Genomic DNA, 19202 nt, shown 5'->3' with positions numbered 1-19202 from the left:
GTCATATGCCATTAGATGAATATACTAAATTTATCCATTTTCCTGCTGATAGGCATTTTTTCCAATTTTTGGCTATTATGAATAAAGTGGATATTGGAAATATGCTTGAATATTTGGTGGGCCCTTTGTGAGTGGCCAGGAAGGTAGGGATTTGGAATTTGTGGACTAAAGCCGCATGTCAAGTCTGAAAGATAAGCAAAGGTGCACTCTGGTTTTCAGCAGAACTCCATATGGCAGAAATTATGAAAATTCCTGGGTCTTACACAAAGTTAAGCAATTTATCTATGCTGGATGAATGCTCCTTTGCAGTGGAGACAGTGAATACCTCCTCTTATATGATGGCTCAGAAACAAGAACAATATAATAGGCAACATTTATTAAACATATATTGTGTCCCAAGTCCTGTGCAAGCTCTTTATTGCATTATCTTATTAATTCTTATTAACATCTTATAAGATAGGCACTATTGGTATCTCTTTTTTTTTTTAAAGATGAGTAGACATAGGAAAGATATTTTAAATACTAAGCACAAAAGTAATGTAAGATCATATTCTTCAATGATCATAGACTCAAGTGTAGAAATTCAAAATGGGTGGAAATTGGCAGGTTGGGTTAAGACAGAGACAGGGCATCTGTGGTCTTGTGTCCCCAGATAAGTTAAGTATTTGAGCAAAAAGCACAGTGTATAGATCAGTGGTACCCCGATCAGGGCCATCTGCAATGTGAATGGATTAAGTGCTTCATAAAAATGCAGATTCCTCAATCCTACACTAAGGTTACTAAACCAGAATTTTGGGGGATGGTGCCAAGGCCTTTTGTTTTTAACATACACTTCTGATGATGCTGATGAGTAACCAGGGTTGATGTCTCTAAAACCCCTGGCAGCAGTGGTTTGTAGAAAACTTTCACCTTCATTGTCTTATCTGTCCAATATGTGAGTGATGAACTAGACCTCTGAATGCATTGACCAGATGGTTTGGTGTCATGAAGACTTAGCCAATACTTATACAAAACTATTTTCACATATAACTGTGCAATTCTTTCTATGATGACTATTTTTATTTCCATGAAAATCAAGACTACAATACATCTAATTAGACTCACAGAATTCCTCTTGTTCATGAGTTTGGATTTTGGAATTTCTCATTTAATTTTTCAATGATGGAGATGGGACAGAGGGAGCATAGTTTCCTTTAAAACCTAATTTTCAACTTTATAAATTCTTCAAGACTCATTATGACCTATTTTTCCAGGGATCAGTAATAATCTGGTGCTTACATTTCATAAAAAACCCACACTGGAGATGAAAATACATGCTGCTCTGCTTGCTGGCATTCCATTTGGAGAGTATTTTATCAAAGTGTCAGGCAGATGAGTAAAATGTCCTTATCCATATTCAAATTTGCCAGAAAACCCACTGGCAAAATGGCTTCTAGTAATTTGAAGTAACTTAATATACTGTAAGCAAAAGCCCTTTTCCCCATTTGTTTTCTTAAGTGAGAGAAATGTCACCCAAGATTGCATTAATGTTACTGTTGAAAAGCTTCCATATGTCTCCAGAAAGACCAAGGGGTACTGAGGGATTTTGCCCTTGGTACAAGGGATTTCCTTGACCAAGTGAGTGCATTTGCCTTCCAGGTGTATCATAAAGGTCAGGAAGATGTGTCCGGATGAATTGCAGGGACCTAAACTCTGTCTACTTCAGGCTCCCTTAGTTCCAGGATGGAGAGTGGGGAAATGGCCAATACTTGCTTGTGGATGACAACTGAGGAGCTGATTCTTTGGTGGAATGGAGTCAAACAGTTCCTGGTTTGGATCCTGGGCATGTGCCCTTGGGCAAGCTATCTAGCCTGCTGTGCATCCACTTTCTCGTCTGTAAAATGAGCATGAGTATAGTATCAGCCTCCATGGGGCTCCTGTATGTGTTCCATGCCAAGGTACATCAAGCTGCACACCCAGTACAATCAACTGTCAATTTTTAAATTATCTGGTGCTGTAGACGCCCCAGACCTTTCCCAGTGGACCCCATGAACATTTGACTATGAAGCTTTTACAATGTATAACTTGCTGTCTTATTCAGCTTTTGTCTACACATGGATGGTTTTTATAATAAGGCAGAAAAGCTAGATTACTCTGTGGGAAAAGAAAAAGAAAGAAAGAAGAAAGAAAGAGAAAGAAAGAAAGAAAGAAAGAAAGAAAGAAAGAAAGAAAGAAAGAAAGAAAGAAAGAGAGAGAGAAAGAAAGAAAGAAAGGAAGGAAGGGAGGAAGGAAGGAAGGAAGGAAGGAAGGAAGGGAGAAAAACTCCTGGCATGGTGAGGTTAGGTAGGCATTTCAGGGAGTGTCAATTGCCTGAGATGATATATGTGATTTGGATAGATGGATTAGAGTGGGGAGCTGATGGACAAAAGCCTCTCAACTACACACCCTACCAGCTCGCTGGGGTGTCCAGTATTCCACCCTTAAGACATGCAGGTTAGGTGAGGGCATGGGGGGGGCAGTTCTCCTGAATGAAAACTGGCACCACCTGGCAGAGTCCTGGGAGAATAAGATGTATGTGTTTTGTGGGGGAGAAGCATGGAGACATGAGTGCTGTGAGTCCAGTGGAGCCAGTGAACCAAGAAGGGCAACAAAGACCCTGCTGTGATGCCATCACCACTGTAGCCCAGCTCCCCCCACACTCCATTCACAGAAGGTGCCCTGTGGTCATATGACTGCAATGTAGGTTCTTCCCCTTGTCCTTCCAGATTCCTCAGGCCTTAAGGACTCTTTTTCCTATCTCCTGACACCCCTTTGTCCTAAGTGTCCTTTAAGTCTCAGCTTATCCAGAGCTTTGCCAGCCTTTTAAAATAATTTCATTCTGAATGCCTTGAGACTGGGTATATATTCAGTTGCCTCCATTCCTAGCTCTGGCAACCCCAGGCTTCACTATTTTCCCCTCCTGCCTGACCCTCTTGGCACTTAAATCTATTGCCTTTGGGAAGGTATGATTTCCTTCAGGGAGTCTTCACTGTAGCCTCCAAGAATCAAGCACTTCTCTGTATTTCTACAGCACTCTCTATTTCTTCATCACAGTGCTTCTGACACAATATTTTTTCTGTAGTTTTACCTGGAAATAGTTATAGATTCATAAAAGTTGCAAAAATGGTACAGAGAGATATATCTATCATCCAGCTTCCCCCAATGGTAATATTTTATATAACTATAGAACATTCTCAAAAACAGGACATTGACATTAGCATGATGTAGTTAACTACTGGACTACAGATCTTACTTGGTTTCACCAGTTCTTACATGCACTCATTTGTGTGTATGTTTCTGTGTATAGTTATATGACATTTTATCACATGTATAGTGATAAAGACTCTCTCCTTGACCAAATTCTAGTCATGCTCCTCTGAGGTCTTTTCAACTACGCCGTATCCTTGGACATGTTCTCAAGAGCCCAATGTTAGCAAGAATCCTGCTGAACAGAATCCCCAACCCTCCCTACCTGATAACTCTTGATAGCTGACCAAACTCCTCACCTCTCAACAACCCCTGGGGGATGTCTGATCACACTGACCAGCCTTCAGCAGAATCTCCCTCCCTTTACACTTGATGTGTCCTTTTAGTAATTTTCCATCCATCAATGCTCTGCCTCTCCCCAACCCTGCTCCTTGGCTATAAATTCCTACTTTTCCTTGTTATATTCAGAGTAGAGCTCAATCTCTTTCCCCTACAGCAAAAAGTCATTTTAGTAGTCCCAATTTCTATCATGATAGTCCGCCTGAATAAAGTCTGTCTTATCATTTAAATAAGTGTAAAGAATAAATGCTTTTTCTTTAAAAATAAAGATTACTATAAGCATCACCACAATCAGATACAGAACTTTCCCTCACTTCCAGGGATTCTCTCTCCACACAGTATCTTCTCCTCATACTTGTCTGATGCCTCCAGCAGATGGTCAGACCCCTCAGGGTAGAGTTTTGTTCACCCCTGAATCTCATATGAAACAGAGTAAGGTGCTCAGAAAATATAAGTTGAATAATGGGTGACTGAATCCAGAGTCATTCTGGAATGACTGCTGCATGCTCAGCACTGTGCTGCGGGGGTGTCAGAGGCACCAGAACGTGATTTCCTGCCCTCTAGTGGCTGCTGAGGACCTGGGAAAAGAGGCTGGCCTTGGGTAGGAAAGATTCTGCACTTCAAAGCCCGGAGATAGAAACAACCTAAGTGTCCATCATCGGATGAATGGATAAAGATGATGTGGCACATATATACAATGGAATATTACTCAGCCATAAAAAGAAACGAAATTGAGCTATTTGTAATGAGGTGGATGGACCTAGAGTCTGTCATACAGAGTGAAGTAAGTCAGAAAGAGAAAGACAAATACCATATGCTAACACATGCATATGGAATTTAAGAAAAAAAAATGTCATGAAGAACCTAAGGGTAAGACAGGAATAAAGACACAGACCTACTAGAGAATGGACTTGAGGATATGGGGAGGGGGAAGGGGAAGCTGTGACAAAGCGAGAGAGTGGCATGGACATATATACACTAACAAACGTACGGTAGATAGCTAGTGGGAAGCAGCGGCATGGCACAGGGAGATCAGCTCAGTGCTTTGTGACCACATAGAGGGGTGGGAGGGAGGGAGACGCAAGAGGGAAGAGATATGGGAACATATGTATATGTATAACTGATTCACTTTGTTATAAAGCAGAAACTAACACACCATTGTAAAGCAATTATACTCCAATAAAGATGTAAAAAAAAAAAAGCTTAGAACTTCCAGGGGCAAACATGTGGGCTTGAAGCCCCAGATGCCCACAAGTCATTTTCTGGTCTTCATGTTGGTTTTAGGAAACCCATTTGGTCACCTCTTATGACAGTGTTTTGGCACTGAAGGAAGTCAGTGATGTAGACACTAGCTAACAAGCTGTTCAAGCAGCTGGGGTGGATCTTTTTAAGAACTCTGTGCTCACCCTTTTCCCAGAACAATTATTCAGAGTGGAAGAGCCCATCTTCTTCCACCATCATTTCCAACCCCCACATTTTCAAGATATGTTTGGATTTTATCCTCCCTCTACCACCCGGATACATAAAAGAGTTAAGAAACTGACTCAATAGGAATATTATTTTATTTTATTTTTTTTTGCGGTACGCGGGCCTCTTACTGTTGTGGCCTCTCCCGTTGCGGAGCACAGGCTCCGGACACGCAGACCCAGCGGCCATGGCTCACAGGACCAGCTGCTCCGCAGCATGTGGGATCTTCCTGGACCGGGGCACGAACCCATATCCCCTGCATCGGTAGGTGGATTCTCAACCACTGTGCCACCAGGGAAGCCCTCAAGAGGAACTTTTTTTTTTTTTTTTTTTTTTTTTTTGCGGTACGCAGGCCTCTCACCGCTGCGGCCTCTCCCGTTGCGGAGCACAGGCTCCGGACGTGCAGGCCCAGCGGCCATGACTCACGGGCCCAGCCGCTCCGCGGCATGTGGAATCTTCCCAGACCGGGGCACGAACCCGTGTCCCCTGCATCAGCAGGCTGACCCCCATCCACTGCGCCACCAGGGAAGCCCCGGAACATTTTTTAAGGCTTTTGCTTTGATCTTGTCCATTATTTTCTGCCTGTTTTTGTTTATTTACTTGTTTACTTACTTTGTTTGCATACTTGTGTAGGTTGTTTGGAGAAATTTTATGAGTACAGATCATGTAGCCAAGATTAATTTTGTCCCATAATCAAATCTATTCCTGTGACAAAAAAAAAATTAAGCTTAAGTTTAAAAGCATTTGGTGAATAAAATTAATCTCATCAACTAAATAAAATGCATTCTGTCCAATACATATAGATGTTCTGTCAACAAGACAAATGGACTCAGTAGTATAAGTATCTGTGTGGATGAAATGCATAATAATGTAATTACTTTGCCAACAAAATGCTAACTTGCTTTAATCATTCTGTTCATAACATAACGTAAAGTGATTTAGTGGGTAAAGTGAATCTACTTACAAATTGTTTTATGGTCATAATGTAGGCCTTTGGTGGAATGTGTATTGATGATAATAATTTTATGGGTAAATGATTTTTCAATTAAAATGACTTTTCACAGACAAAATGGGAGTGTTACAAATGGCTCCCGATAACCGCATGCCAAGTAGCAGACAGAAAGCGCTGTCACCCACACTAACCAAAGCCTCAACTGAAAAGGCTTGAAAGCTCAAAGGTGATTTATTTTTATCAAACTTGTAATTTCCTTCCCTCCCATTTGAGGAGGCTTTTCTTCCTGCTTTTACTGACCAGTAACAAAAATTAGATCCTGTGACCAGCCCACCAATCACTGGCTGCCATGGTTCTTTCCTGGGCCTTAATGGACTATGCAGTACTGTTCATTAATAAGCACTTAGAACCAGGGCAGTTCTTCCTTCTATCTTACATGGACCCCATTATCTTCGGTGCAATTATTACTGCACCTGTGAAAATGGAATAAATCATTACAGTAGAGTGTTGTATTTTTTAACATCTTTATTGGAGTATAATTGCTTTACATTGTTGTGTTTGTTGCTGTTGTATAACAAAGTGAATCAGCTATACGTATACATATATACCCATATCCCCACCCTCTTGTGTCTCCCTCCCACCCTCCCTATCCCACCCCTCTAGGTGGTCACAAAGCACCGAGCTGATCTCCCTGTGCTATGTAGCTGCACCCCACTAGCTATCTATTTTACATTTGGTAGTGTATATATGTCAATGCCACTCTCTCACTTCATCCCAGCTTACCCTTCCCCTCCCTGTGTCCTTAAATCCATTCAGTAGAGTGGTTTTTAATTTGAAGGTTGTAATGGAGGGAAAAAATGTTTCTATTTGGGCTACTTGTCATAATTCCTTTTTAGCAAGATGCAATACCACACCCTCCCCCCGCCCCAAATTGCTGTCCAGTTGGAACTTCAATTACTTTTTCAGTCTTAGTTGCTTGGAGACGGCTCCTTCCCCAAAGAGTTAGCCTTGTTAGAAAGAAGAGCCGTTTGTTCTCTCCATAACAAGACACAAGGGTGAAGGGCCCACCCTTGTCCTACCAAGAGAGGTGGGAAGCAGTTCCCCAACATGCCTCCCTGGCGTGGTCACTGCCTGCACAGTGATGTCTGCTTACTGTCCTTCCCTCCTTAAGCAAGGCAGCTTCATTTCTCTTCCTGTTGAGAGGCTCATATTCTTTCAGGTTTCCTTTTCTGGAGGCCAGTCTCAATGGAAATGAAGCATCTTTTAAGACTGTACAGAGGAGAGGGTCATGTCAGAGATGCTGGGCAGTTCTGTGGAGAGGCGGCACAGTCAACCGGTGAGAGCAGAGACTGCTAGGTAGACAGATCTGGAGTGGAAGTTGGCTCTGCTGCTTCTTGGCTGGCAATATCTTGAGCAAGCCACTTTACCATACTGAGCCTCCATTTTTGCATCTTATAGAATAGGAATAAAGTAGTATTTACTTTAGATTGCAGAGGCAATTAAATGAGATAATGAAAGGACTCATACAGTACACAGTAAATGACAGCTATTATTGTCACTGGAGTCACTACCACTCAGATAGGCCCTGGGATCAGGAGGTGGGACAGCAAGAAAAAAATATACAGTGTATAGCCCTAACTTCCCTTAGGAAGAGGAATTAATTGATGATGGTGGAATAAAAAATTCAAATGTATTTGTCCCCTCCTGATTTATGTTGAATCTCAGCTGGAGTTTCTGACTGCATACACAGCCCCCTCATTATTGTCTTCTCCTCCTCCTTGGAAGCCAGGGCCCACTGCCTGCAGTGCTCTCAAGACCTGTGGGAAGAATGCTGGCACATTGCTCAAGAGATTGCCACCATGGGCTTTCAAAGCCCAGTCTCATTTTCCTCCACAGATAATTGATCCCCTCTTGTCCATTATGGCTCACAGTTTGTCCAACCCAACATCAGAGGCAGGGCTGCCTCAGGGTCCAGGGGACCTCTCTGAAGATGGCTTCTTTGGCTTCTGCCTGAGGTATCCCTTTGTGCAACTCTGGCCTGGTCCCTGGAGCTGGGTGGGGCAGATAGCAGCCATTACCTTGTCTCTTAGCAAAAGCACCCAATTTGGGGGAGAGAACCACTCTTTCTGTTCTCTCAGCTCAGTGGGCCATGTCTCTCTGACCACTGTGACTAGTTTCAGCATGAAGACATGACCAGTGGGTCCACTTCCAAGTGGTAGCTGGATGATGGTCAGCTTGCTGTGCTGGGTGAGACCTGGGCCACCCCAGAGCTGAGGCCTTGCTCTGCCTTGTCCACCCTCTGTGCCAGGAATGGCACAGGACTGGGACAGAGGCTGGGGCAGATATTGTATCAGCCTGCAAACAGGCCCATTGGGTAAGAGCTTTAAAATGGTGAGCACAATACTTCATGTGAGGAAATATTGGAGGGACCATGGCTGGAGGGCTTATTTGTTGGTGAGTGAGGGAAGTGACATTTATTGAGGTATGTGATATACTGTACACATACCTGACATAAATTATCCAGTTTCATTCTCAAGCTTGTCCCATTATGTTAATATTATCCCCATTTAAAAGTTCTGTGTTAGATAAGGATTTGAGATTCATGTAATCTCAGGGAAGTTATTTAATCTCTTTGTGACATAGTTAACTAACCTCTTATACAGAGAGAGAAAGTAAGTGTCCACTTTAGACCTCAGTTGTACTATAATTTTGGATGATATTGAAAAAGAAAAAAATTAATAATAGTAAAAGTTTATAATTTGATCTGCAGTCACTCCTTCATACCAAAGCGTTCTACATCTGCAGATTCAACCAACTGTGGATCAAAAATGTTTGAAAAAAAAAAACTCCGGGCTTCCCTAGTGGTGCAGTGGTTGAGAGTCCGCCTGCCGATGCAGGGGACACGGGTTCGTGCCCCGGTCCGGGAGGATCCCGCATGCCGCGGAGCGGCTGTGCCCGTGAGCCATGGCCGCTGAGCCTGCGCGTCCGGAGCCTGTTGCTCCGCAGCAGGAGAGGCCACAACAGTGAGAGGCCTGCGTACCACCAAAAAAAAAAAAAAAAAAAAATCTCAGAACGTTCTAAAATGCAAAACTTGAATTTGCTGCATTCCAGCAACTATTTACATAGCATTTACAATACATTGTATTAGGTATTGTATGTAATGTAGAGATGATTTAAAGCGTAAGGGAGAATGTGCATAGGTTACATGTAAATACTAAGCCATCACATATAGGGGACTTGAACATCTGCAGATTTTGGTATTCACATGGGGTTCTGGAACTAATCTCCCCTACCCAGGTACTGGGGGATGACTGTATTTATATAATACAAAATGTAGTCTGATTTAAATTGTCCATATCCTTCAAAACAAATATTTGCCATCTAAAAAATAAAATATACAAGGGTGAACAGATTGAAGCAGTAAATGTCTTTTCTCCCAACCCTTAGTGCCCCATGGCCAGGCTCCCTAGGATTGGCCCTGTTGCCCTTTTCATAAGCTGAGGTTATCACACCTACAGCCACCTCCCCAAAGAGTGAGTTCTGGTAGGAGGGCAGAGGTGGATAGGAAGTTGGGCTGAATCAGGGAAAGCTATTACATGCATTGTCTTATTTAATTATCACAACAACCCTGTGAGGTAAGCACTGTTATCATCTCTATTTTAAAGATGAGGAAACAGAAATTCAGGGAGGTTAAGTAACCTGCCCAAGGTGTATAGTTAGAGCCCAGGTTGGGATGAACTTCAAGTTTGTGTTCTCTCTCCTACCGTGATGTACCTAACGAGATATTTTGAGATAGAAATCAACTTTTTACCCATTCATTCTGTCTTCATCTTTGCACATTTCTTAGGCAATTGTCACTCTCGAGAGATGATAGATACAAAGATGATCAAGACATAAATCTGATATTTGAGAAGTTCAAAGGTAGCAGGAAGAGGGAGGGGGCGCTCAATAAGTTTAGTACAGAATATTTGTTAGACCTTGCTTCTTTTAAGGAAGGTAAGTTTTCAAAACTAAACAGAAGGAAGAAAAGTACTTGTCAAGAAATCATCCTCTAAAACGTGGTCACAACTTGCTAATTTCTTTTCAGATGATTTTAAACAATGGAATTCTGCAGTATTTTAGCAAACAATTATGTCAAAATTCAAAATCTCTGGAAATTGCTAAAAACCGGATTTTAGAGAATCGGAGAACCATAAGGGCATGAGCCTTGTGGGCCTGTAGTTGTCAGTGCCTCTTTTCTGGACTCTGGTTGAGTGGATGCATTAAAAGATAGGAGAGATGACCACTGGGACCTAATCAGACCTCCTGAGCCAGCTCCTCCTCTCTTTGTATTTGGGTTCTGCTGGGGATAATTCCCCTAGGGAGTCATGAGATCTTTAAACTTTTTTTGTTTGTTTGATAATAAAGAGACACAGACCTTTAATGTACTAATGCGCACAGACAATACTTGTAATTTTTTTGAAATTAGATACTTTTTCTTGGGTATTATTCTTGGCCTTTGCTGTTTTACAGGTAAGATTTCAGCAGATGAGAGAAAAATGTACAAATACAGAAGGAGAATGGGAAACCATTTTTCTGTTAAGCTGAGAAGAGAACAAATAGGTTAAAGAAACTTGGAGTCCTGTCTTTGAAAAGTCATTTCAAGTTCCATTCAGCTGCACAATCTGGCTCCGAGCTACTGTGACAGCTAGGCATAGGCATTTGGCTGTCAAACACTCAGATGAACTTGTGTGCATGATTCAAACTGAAAAGTTAACCAGCCTTACAGAGCCAGTCAGCAGGATGGGCGAGACAGCTAAAGCCTGGTGCAGAGGGCGCTTCCTCCCAATGCAGTGTGTCCTGGGGCTCTACAGCAAATGTGCTTCTTTGCCTAGAATCAGGCACTTACCTGGGGGAAAGTACTGTGAAAAATAGGGCCCAGCGTGTAGGGCCTCTCTGCTTGTATCAACTCACCAACCTCCCCAAGTCAGGGCCAAGCTCACTAATTGGGTGCAGGTGGATTTCATTATGACATTTTTCAGGGACTGGCTAGAACTCTGACAAAATACTGCTTTTATGTGCTTGTCTGTTTTCTATAATGAAACAATCAATAGTTTTCCTCTCTTTCCTATTTTGCTTTATAGGTTAAATATGTGTAATAAATTCTGTCTTTTGGGCCTCATGATGAAATAAACCTGCCATTGAATTATTTCTTTTATATTGTTCTCATTAATTTGTTCAAATTAAATTTAGTTATTTACCTCAGTGATACCTGAGTTTCATCATACAGTCCATTAGTAAAGCCTTTGAAGCCTGCCCCCCCGCAATATATCAGTATTTATTTATAAATTATAAATATGTTCTATCTTTAGCTAATAGCTGAAGGCACCATTGACCCTTAGGGTGAGGTTTATCATTAATGACAGTATATATAAAAAAATTACTGATTGTTTTGTTTGTTTTTGTTGATATTTTGACCACTCTAGTTAGATAATGGTGATTTTAGCCTTGTAATGTGGCAGACAAAGAGCTCAAACTATGAGATGGAGTTCTGTCACCCCATTATCTTATTGATCCCTTCTTCTCACTTCATCAGTATTATCTCCATTTTGCAGTTCCTCTGTAGGAAACTTCTGAAGCCTTCTGTTCATTGGTCAGTATTGGTTTGATTAAAACAAGACATTACCATCCTCAAATCCACTAACCAAGCACAAGTAAATTGCAGAAGGAACACTCAGTTCCGATCTGTGAAACTCTTCATTCCTCTCAAGGTACCTCATGGAATTCATAGGACATGTGCCATCTGACAACCTAGGAGAGGGATTCAGGGACAATCATGCATTAACTATTAGTAAACTTATTTTTTTCTTATTATTTCTAATGTTTCTCTCCTGTACTCCAGTGGATTGTCCTGTGCATGCATCCTGGGAGGGCATATAATGGTTTTCAAGACAGTGTCTGAAACCTGCAGAACTTTGCTGGATCTGAGGACCCAGTTTGGGGACCTTGTCTGAGGCAGGGGGAGATATAGGACTAGCAGGGGTTGAGCCATGAGGTGACAAAATTCCTGATGTGAAAGTGGCTTCAGAAAGGAGCATGTGGTATGTCGAAGTGTCAAAGGTAACCTTCATTAGGTCCCATTTGTTTATTTTATTTACTTATTTAATTTTTAACATCTTTATTAGAGTATAATTGCTTTACAATGTTGTGTCAGTTTCTGCTTTATAACAAAGTGAATCAGTTATACATACACATATGTTCCCATATCTCTTCCCTCTTGCATCTCCCTCCCTCCCACACTCCCTATCCCACCCCTCTAAGTGGTCACAAAGCACAGAGCTGATCTCCCTGTGCTATGTGGCTGCTTCCCACTACCTATCTATTTTACATTTGGTAGTGTATATACGTCCATGCCACTCTCTCACTTTCTCCCAGCATATCCTTCTCCCTCCCCGTATCCTCAAGTCCATTCTCTATAGGTCTGCGTTTATTCCTGTCTTGGCCCTAGCTTCTTCTGACCATTTTTTTTCTTTTTCTTTTTCTTTTTTTTTTAGATTCCATACATATGTGTTAGCATATGGTATTTGTTTTTCTCTTTCTGACATACTTCACTCTGTATGACAGACTCTAGGTCCATCCACTTCACTACAAGTAACTCACTTTCGTTCCTTTTTATGGCTGAGTAATATTCCATTGTATATATGTGCCACATCTTCTTTATCCATTCATCTGTTGATGGACACTTAGGTTGCCTCCATGTTCTGGCTATTGTAAATAGAGCTGCAATGAACATTTTGGTACATGACTCTTTTTGAATTATGGTTTTCTCATGGTATATGCCCAGTACTGGGATTGCTGGGTCATATGGTAGTTCTATTTTTAGTTTTTTAAGGAACCTCCATACTGTTCTCCATAGTGGCTGTATCAATTTACATTCCCACCAAGAGTGCAAGATGGTTCCGTTCTCTCCACACCCTCTCCAGCACATACTGTTTGTAGATTTTTTGATGATGGCCATTCTCACCAGTGTGAGATGATATCTCGTTGTACTTTTGATTTGCAGTTCTCTAATGATTAATGATGTTGAGCATGCTTTCATGTGTTTGTTGGCAATCTGTATATCTTCTTTCGATAAACGTCTATTTAGATCTGCCCATTTTTGGATTGGGTTGTTTGTTTTTTTGATATTGAGCTGCATGAGTTGCTTGAATGTTTTGGAGATTAATCCTTTGTCAGTTGCTTCTTTTGCAAATATTTTCTCCCATTCTGAGGGTTGTCTTTTCGTCTTGTTTATGGTTTCCTTTGCTGAGCAAAAGCTTTTAAGTTTCATTAGGCCCCATTTGTTTATTTTTGTTTTTATTTCCATTTCTCTAGGAGGTGGGTCAAAAAGGATCTTGCTGTGATTTATGTCATAGGGTGTTCTGCCTATGTTTTCCTCTAAGAGTTTGATGGTGTCTGGCCTTACATTTAGGTCTTTAATCCATTTTGAGTTTATTTTTGTGTATGGTGTTAGAGAGTGTTCGAATTTCATTCTTTTACATGTAGCTGTCCAGTTTTCCCAGCACCATTAATTGAAGAGGCTGTCTTTTCTCCACTGTATATTCTTGCCTCCTTTATCAAAGATAATGTGACCATATGTGCGTGGGTTTATCTCTGGGCTTTCTATCCTGTTCCGTTGATCTATATTTCTGTTCTTGTGCCAGTACCATACTATCTTGATTACTGTAGCTTTGTAGTATAGTCTGAAGTCAGGGAGCCTGATTCCTCCAGCTCCATTTTTCTTTCTCAAGATTGCTTTGGCTATTTGGGATCTTTTCTGTTTCCATACAAATTGTGAAATTATTTCTTCTAGTTCTATGAACAATACCAGTGGTAGTTTCATAGGGATTGCATTGAATCTGTAGAATGCTTTGGGTAGTAGAATCATTTTCACAATGTTGATTCTTCCAATCCAAGAACATGGTATATCTCTCCACCTATTTATATCATTTTTAATTTCTTTCATCAGTGTCTTATAATTTTCTGCATACAGGTCTTTTGTCCCCTTAGGTAGGTTTATTCCTAGATATTTTTTGTTGTTGTTGCAGTGGTAAATGGGAGTGCTTTCTTAATTTCAGTTTCAGATTTTTCATCATTAGTGTATAGGAATGCAAGAGATTTCTGTGCATTGATTTTGTATCCTGCTAAGGCAACCATAAACAAGATGAAAAGACAACCCTCAGAATGGGAGAAAATATTTGCAAATGAAGCAACTGACAAAGGATTAATCTCCAAAAATACAAGCAACTCATGCAGTTCAATATCAAATAAACAAAAAACACAATCCAAAAATGGGCAGAAGAACTAAATAGACATTTCTGCAAAGAAGATATACAGATTTCCAACAAACATATGAAAGAATGCTAACATCATTAATCATTAGAGAACTGCAAATCAAAAGTACAATGAGATACCATGTCACACTGGGCAGAATGGCCATCATCAAAAAATCTACAAACAATAAATTCTGGAGAGGGTGTGGAAAAAAGGGAACCCTCTTGCACTGTTGGTGGGAATGTAAATTAATACAGCCACTATGGAGAACAGTATGGAGGTTCCTTAAAAAACTAAAAATAGAACTACCATATGACCCAGCAATCCCAGTACTGGGCATATACCATGAGAAAACCATAATTCAAAAAGAGTCATGTACCAAAATGTTCATTACAGCTCTATTTACAATAGCCAGTGCATGGAAGCAACCAAACTGTCCATCGACAGATGAATGGATAAAGAAGATGTGGCACATATATACAATGGAATATTACTCAGCCATAAAAAGGAATGAAAGTGAGTTATTTGTAGTGAGGTGGATGGACCTAGAGACTGTCATACAGAGTGAAGTGCGTCAGGAAGAGAAAAACAAATACCATATGCTAACACATATATATGGAATCTAAAAAAAAAAAAAGAAGAAGAAAAAGAAAAAGAAAAAAAATGGTCAGAAGAAGCTAGGGCCAAGACGGGAATAAAGATGCAGACCTACTAGAGAATGTACTTGAGGATACCGGGAAGGGAATGGGTAAGCTGGGACAAGGTGAGAGAGTGGCATGGACGTATATACACTACCAAACCTAAAATAGATAGGTAGTGGGAAGCAGCCACATAGCACAGGGAGATCAGCTCAGTGCTTTGTGACCACCTAGAGGGGTGGGATAGGGAGTGTGGGAGGGAAGGAGATGCAAGAGGGAAGAGATATGGGGACATATGTATATGTATAACTGATTCACTTTGTTATAAAGCAGAAACTAACACACCATTGTAAAGCAATTATACTCCAATAAAGATGTTAACAAAATAAAATAAAATAAAAAATACAAAAAATAGGTAAGCTTCACCTGCATCATAATTTTGATGTGAGCTAAACATTTTTTCTTCTGCCTGATGTTCTGACCTTTAACATGGTTTTTGAATTAAATGGTACTGTGTACTAGACATAGTAACCCATATTTGTTGAATAGTAGCATTTAATGTCAATTTATATTGTTTTGCTGCCTTTAAATTTAGTAATGAAGAGCTTAATGGTGTTTCTCTCTCTTTAAATCTTATGCATTTTCCAACTCGACAGCTTTTGTTTTATATCTGTTGCATGAATGTATTTGCTATATTCCAGATCATTCTGCAATTGTCTTCATCACCCACTAGTCCATCCATAAGCTCCCTGAAAGCAGGGCTGGATCTAGGGCACCTCTGAACTCCCTATATCACCCAGAAAAATTCTGAGCACAGAATGAGTACTAAAACAAAACTTTAAATTGGAGGGTGAAAACTGGCCATGTATGGGAAAATTCAGCCCTGAGATATATAAGCTTGTGGTGCTATACATCTGTATAACATTTCTATATGCCCGAAGTCTACTTTTTCTTCATCAGTTTCCAACATTTAAAAGTCAGGAGATGCTGCATCAGGAGCCAGATTCCCAACGTTCTTAAAAAAGAGAAGATATGGAAAACCTAGACCTAGCCTGCATTCCTGCATAGCAACTATCAGCTGGAGGTGACTCCTGGCTGCCATTCTTGACTGGGCACTCTGTCCCAGTCCTCACCACTTCCTTTGGGATCCCTGATATAAGACTGAGTATCAGGTGGTCATTTATCATCATACATGTCCTTTTGGTTTTATTTATTGAACCTATAGCAGTTGCTCTTTGTGCCTTAAATATTTCCCCGCTGCATTCACCTCTTATGCCCAAGGCTGCTTAGTAACAGTCATGGCTGCAGCAGGGCAGGCCAGAGTGCTAGAAAGTTAACACTCCTAGAAGTGGCCCACAACCAATAACAAGAAGCTGGGGGGTAAGAAGCCCAGCCTCCTTGACTCTCAGGTGGAATTCTCTGAGGCATGTTCCATTTCATTTCCCAGAGTCCCCAGCAGGTTGAGCCCACAGTTGCCCACAGTTCTTAATAGCACACCCTTTATTGGCTTCCTTCCCTTCTTGTCCTACACATTCACCCCCCCCCCACCCCGACCAGAGAGTCCTAGGATCACCTCCCAAAGAAACCACTTGTTCTCAAACATTTGTCTCAGGTTTTGCCTTTCCGGAAACTCAAACTGAGCACCCTTGTTTCTATCATAAGTAAAGGAAAGAATTTATGAATCATATGTTTCAAGAAAATGGGAGTGAGACTATTTCTTTATTAGCATATTAAACATATAGGAATAGTCTTTACTTGAACAAATTGTGTCACTGTTGAAATAATAACTCAGCACACTTTGCCCGTTTACATTATATTTCTGTAGGCATCTGAGATTTCAAGCTCTGCTTTAATAGAATAATAAATGAATGAATAAAAAGTAAAAATATCTAAATTAAGTGTTACTGTTCTTAAGCTTTCTTGAAGGTTTCTGAGCCTTAAGAAAGCTGCTGGGATTGAAATAAGACTATAATTTAGAATTCATTGGAACCTCCTCTTTTGTAAAACTCACACCAAGGCCAGTTTCCTATAGCCTCTAAACAAATGCTTAATGAGAGTGTGACCTAAGTGGTCACTAGAGTTCCAAGGCATATCTGCTGTGACTAACTATGTCACGGTAGATGTGTGAGCCTTTAGAATCACAGCATTACCTTATTTTCTGAAGCACCGATTTGGCTGCTGGATCCAGGAGAGATCATTTCATAGGTTCTGGGACTCTAGGTTTTGTAGAGAGAAAACAAATAATAAAAAGAAAATGTAGCTGTAATTCCGAACGGCAACATGTCCCACTTTTCACTACGTTCTCCTAAAGGCAATTAAGTGAGTTGCAATTAGTTAAAGATAAGTATCTGAGATTTAAAGGTGCATTCTGAAAGTGGGGAGCCTGGCCTCAGATGTATATTAATGATCAAAAGGATTAAATCAGAACTGCAACCATGGGCTTCTCTGGTGGTGCAGTGGTTAAGAATTCACCTGCCAATGCAGGGGACATGGGTTCTAGCCTTGGTCTGGGAGGATCCCACATACTGCGGAGAGACTAAGCCCGTGCACCACGACTACGGAGCCTGTGCTCTAGAGCCTGCGTGCCACAACTACTAAGCCCATGTGCCACAACTACTGAAGCCTGTGCACCTAGAGCCCATGTTTGGCAACAAGAGAAGCCACCACAATGAGAAGCCCGCACACCACAATGAAGAGTAGCCCCGCTCGCTGCAACTAGAGAAAGCCCACGCGCAGACCCAAAACAACCAAACATAAATGTAAATAAAATAAATAATTTTTAAAAAACCCCTGCAGCTGCTCTGTTTTGACTCAAAGATTTCCCTTTTTTCTTTTTCTACTGCTACCTGCCTTGCTCTTTTTTCTTTTTCTTTTTTCTAAAGTTAATTTTTATTAGAGTATAGTTGATTTACAATGTTGCATTAGCTTCTGCTGTACAGCAAAGTGAATCAGTTATACCTACACATATATCCACTCTTTTTTAGATTCTTTTCCCACATAGCTCATTACAGACTATTGAACTCTTTTCCTATGCTATACAGTAGGTTCTTATTAGGTATCTATTTTATATATAGTAGTGTATATAAGTTAATCCCAATCTCCCAGTTTATCCCTCCCCCCCACTTTGGTAACCATAGTTTGTTTTCTACATCTGTGACTCTATTTTTGTTTTGTAAATAAGTTCATTTTTACCATTTTTTAGATTCCACATATAAACGATATCATATGATATTTGTCATCCTCTGTCTGACTTACTTCACTCAGTATGACAATCTATAGTTCCAACCATGTTGCTGCAAATGGCATTATTTTGTTCTTTTTTATGGCTGAGTAATATTCCATTGTATATATATATGTACCACGTTACCCGTTCTGCTGTTGTTGGACATTTAGGTTGCTCCCATGTCCCGGCTATTGTAAATAGTGCTGCAGTGAACATTGGGATCCATGTAACTTTTCGAATTATGGTTTTATCCAGATATATGCCCAGGAGTGGGATTGCTGAGTCATATGGCAGTTCTATTTTCAGTTTTTTTAAGGAATCTCCATACTGTTCCCCATAGTGGCTGTACCAATTTACATTCCCGCCAACAGTGTAGGAAGGTTCCCTTTTCTCCACACCCTCTCCAGCATTTACTGTTTGTAGATTTTTTGATTTATAGCCATTCTGACCAGTGTGAGGTGATACCTCATTGTATTTTTGATTTGTATTTTTCTAATAATTAGTGATGTTGAGCAGCTTTTCTTGTGCCTCTTGGCCATCTGTGTGTCTTCTTTGGAGAAATGTCTATTTAGATCTTCTGCCTATTTTTTGATTGGGTTGTTTGTTTTTTTGATATTGAGATACATGAGCTCTTTGTATATTTTGGAGATTAATCCATTGTTGGTTGCTTCATTTGCATATATTTTCTGCCTTTCTGAGGGTTGCCTTTTCATTTTCTTTGTGGTTTCCTTTGCTGTGCAAAATCTTTTATGTTTAATTAGGTCCCATTTGTTTATTTTTGTTTTTATTTCCATTACTCTAGGTGGAAGATCAAAAAAGATCTTGCTGTGATTTATGTCAGAGAGTGTTCTGCCTATGTTTTCCTCTAAGAGTTTTATAGTATCCAGTCTTACATTTAGGTCTTTAATCCATTTTGAGCTTACCTTTGCGTATGGTATTAGAGTAGTTGTCCCCAACCATTTTGGCACCAGGGACAGGTTTCTTGGAAGACAATTTTTCCATGGACCAGGGTCGGGGGATGGTTTTGGGAAGAACAAGTGCATTACATTTATTGTGCACTTTATTT

General features: G+C 40.5%; 1 long non-coding RNA gene across 1 annotated transcript in view; it reads right to left on the bottom strand.

Moving 5' to 3' along the window:
• The window catches only part of LOC137215053 (uncharacterized), a 262346-nt gene that overhangs the window by 70266 nt on the left and 172878 nt on the right, over nt 1-19202 (bottom strand). Inside the window, exons 10-11 of the long non-coding RNA XR_010939140.1 lie at nt 17064-17129; nt 5644-5736 (exon numbers count right to left, since the gene is read on the bottom strand). This is a non-coding gene — a long non-coding RNA (uncharacterized lncRNA). The remainder of the gene's footprint in view (nt 1-5643; nt 5737-17063; nt 17130-19202) is intronic.

Source organism: Pseudorca crassidens, chromosome 20 (genome assembly GCF_039906515.1).
Source record: "Pseudorca crassidens isolate mPseCra1 chromosome 20, mPseCra1.hap1, whole genome shotgun sequence".
NCBI lineage: Eukaryota > Metazoa > Chordata > Mammalia > Artiodactyla > Delphinidae > Pseudorca > Pseudorca crassidens.
The sequence above is the reverse complement of the archived record's forward strand: the minus strand, read 5'-3'. Positions and strand labels throughout refer to the sequence as shown.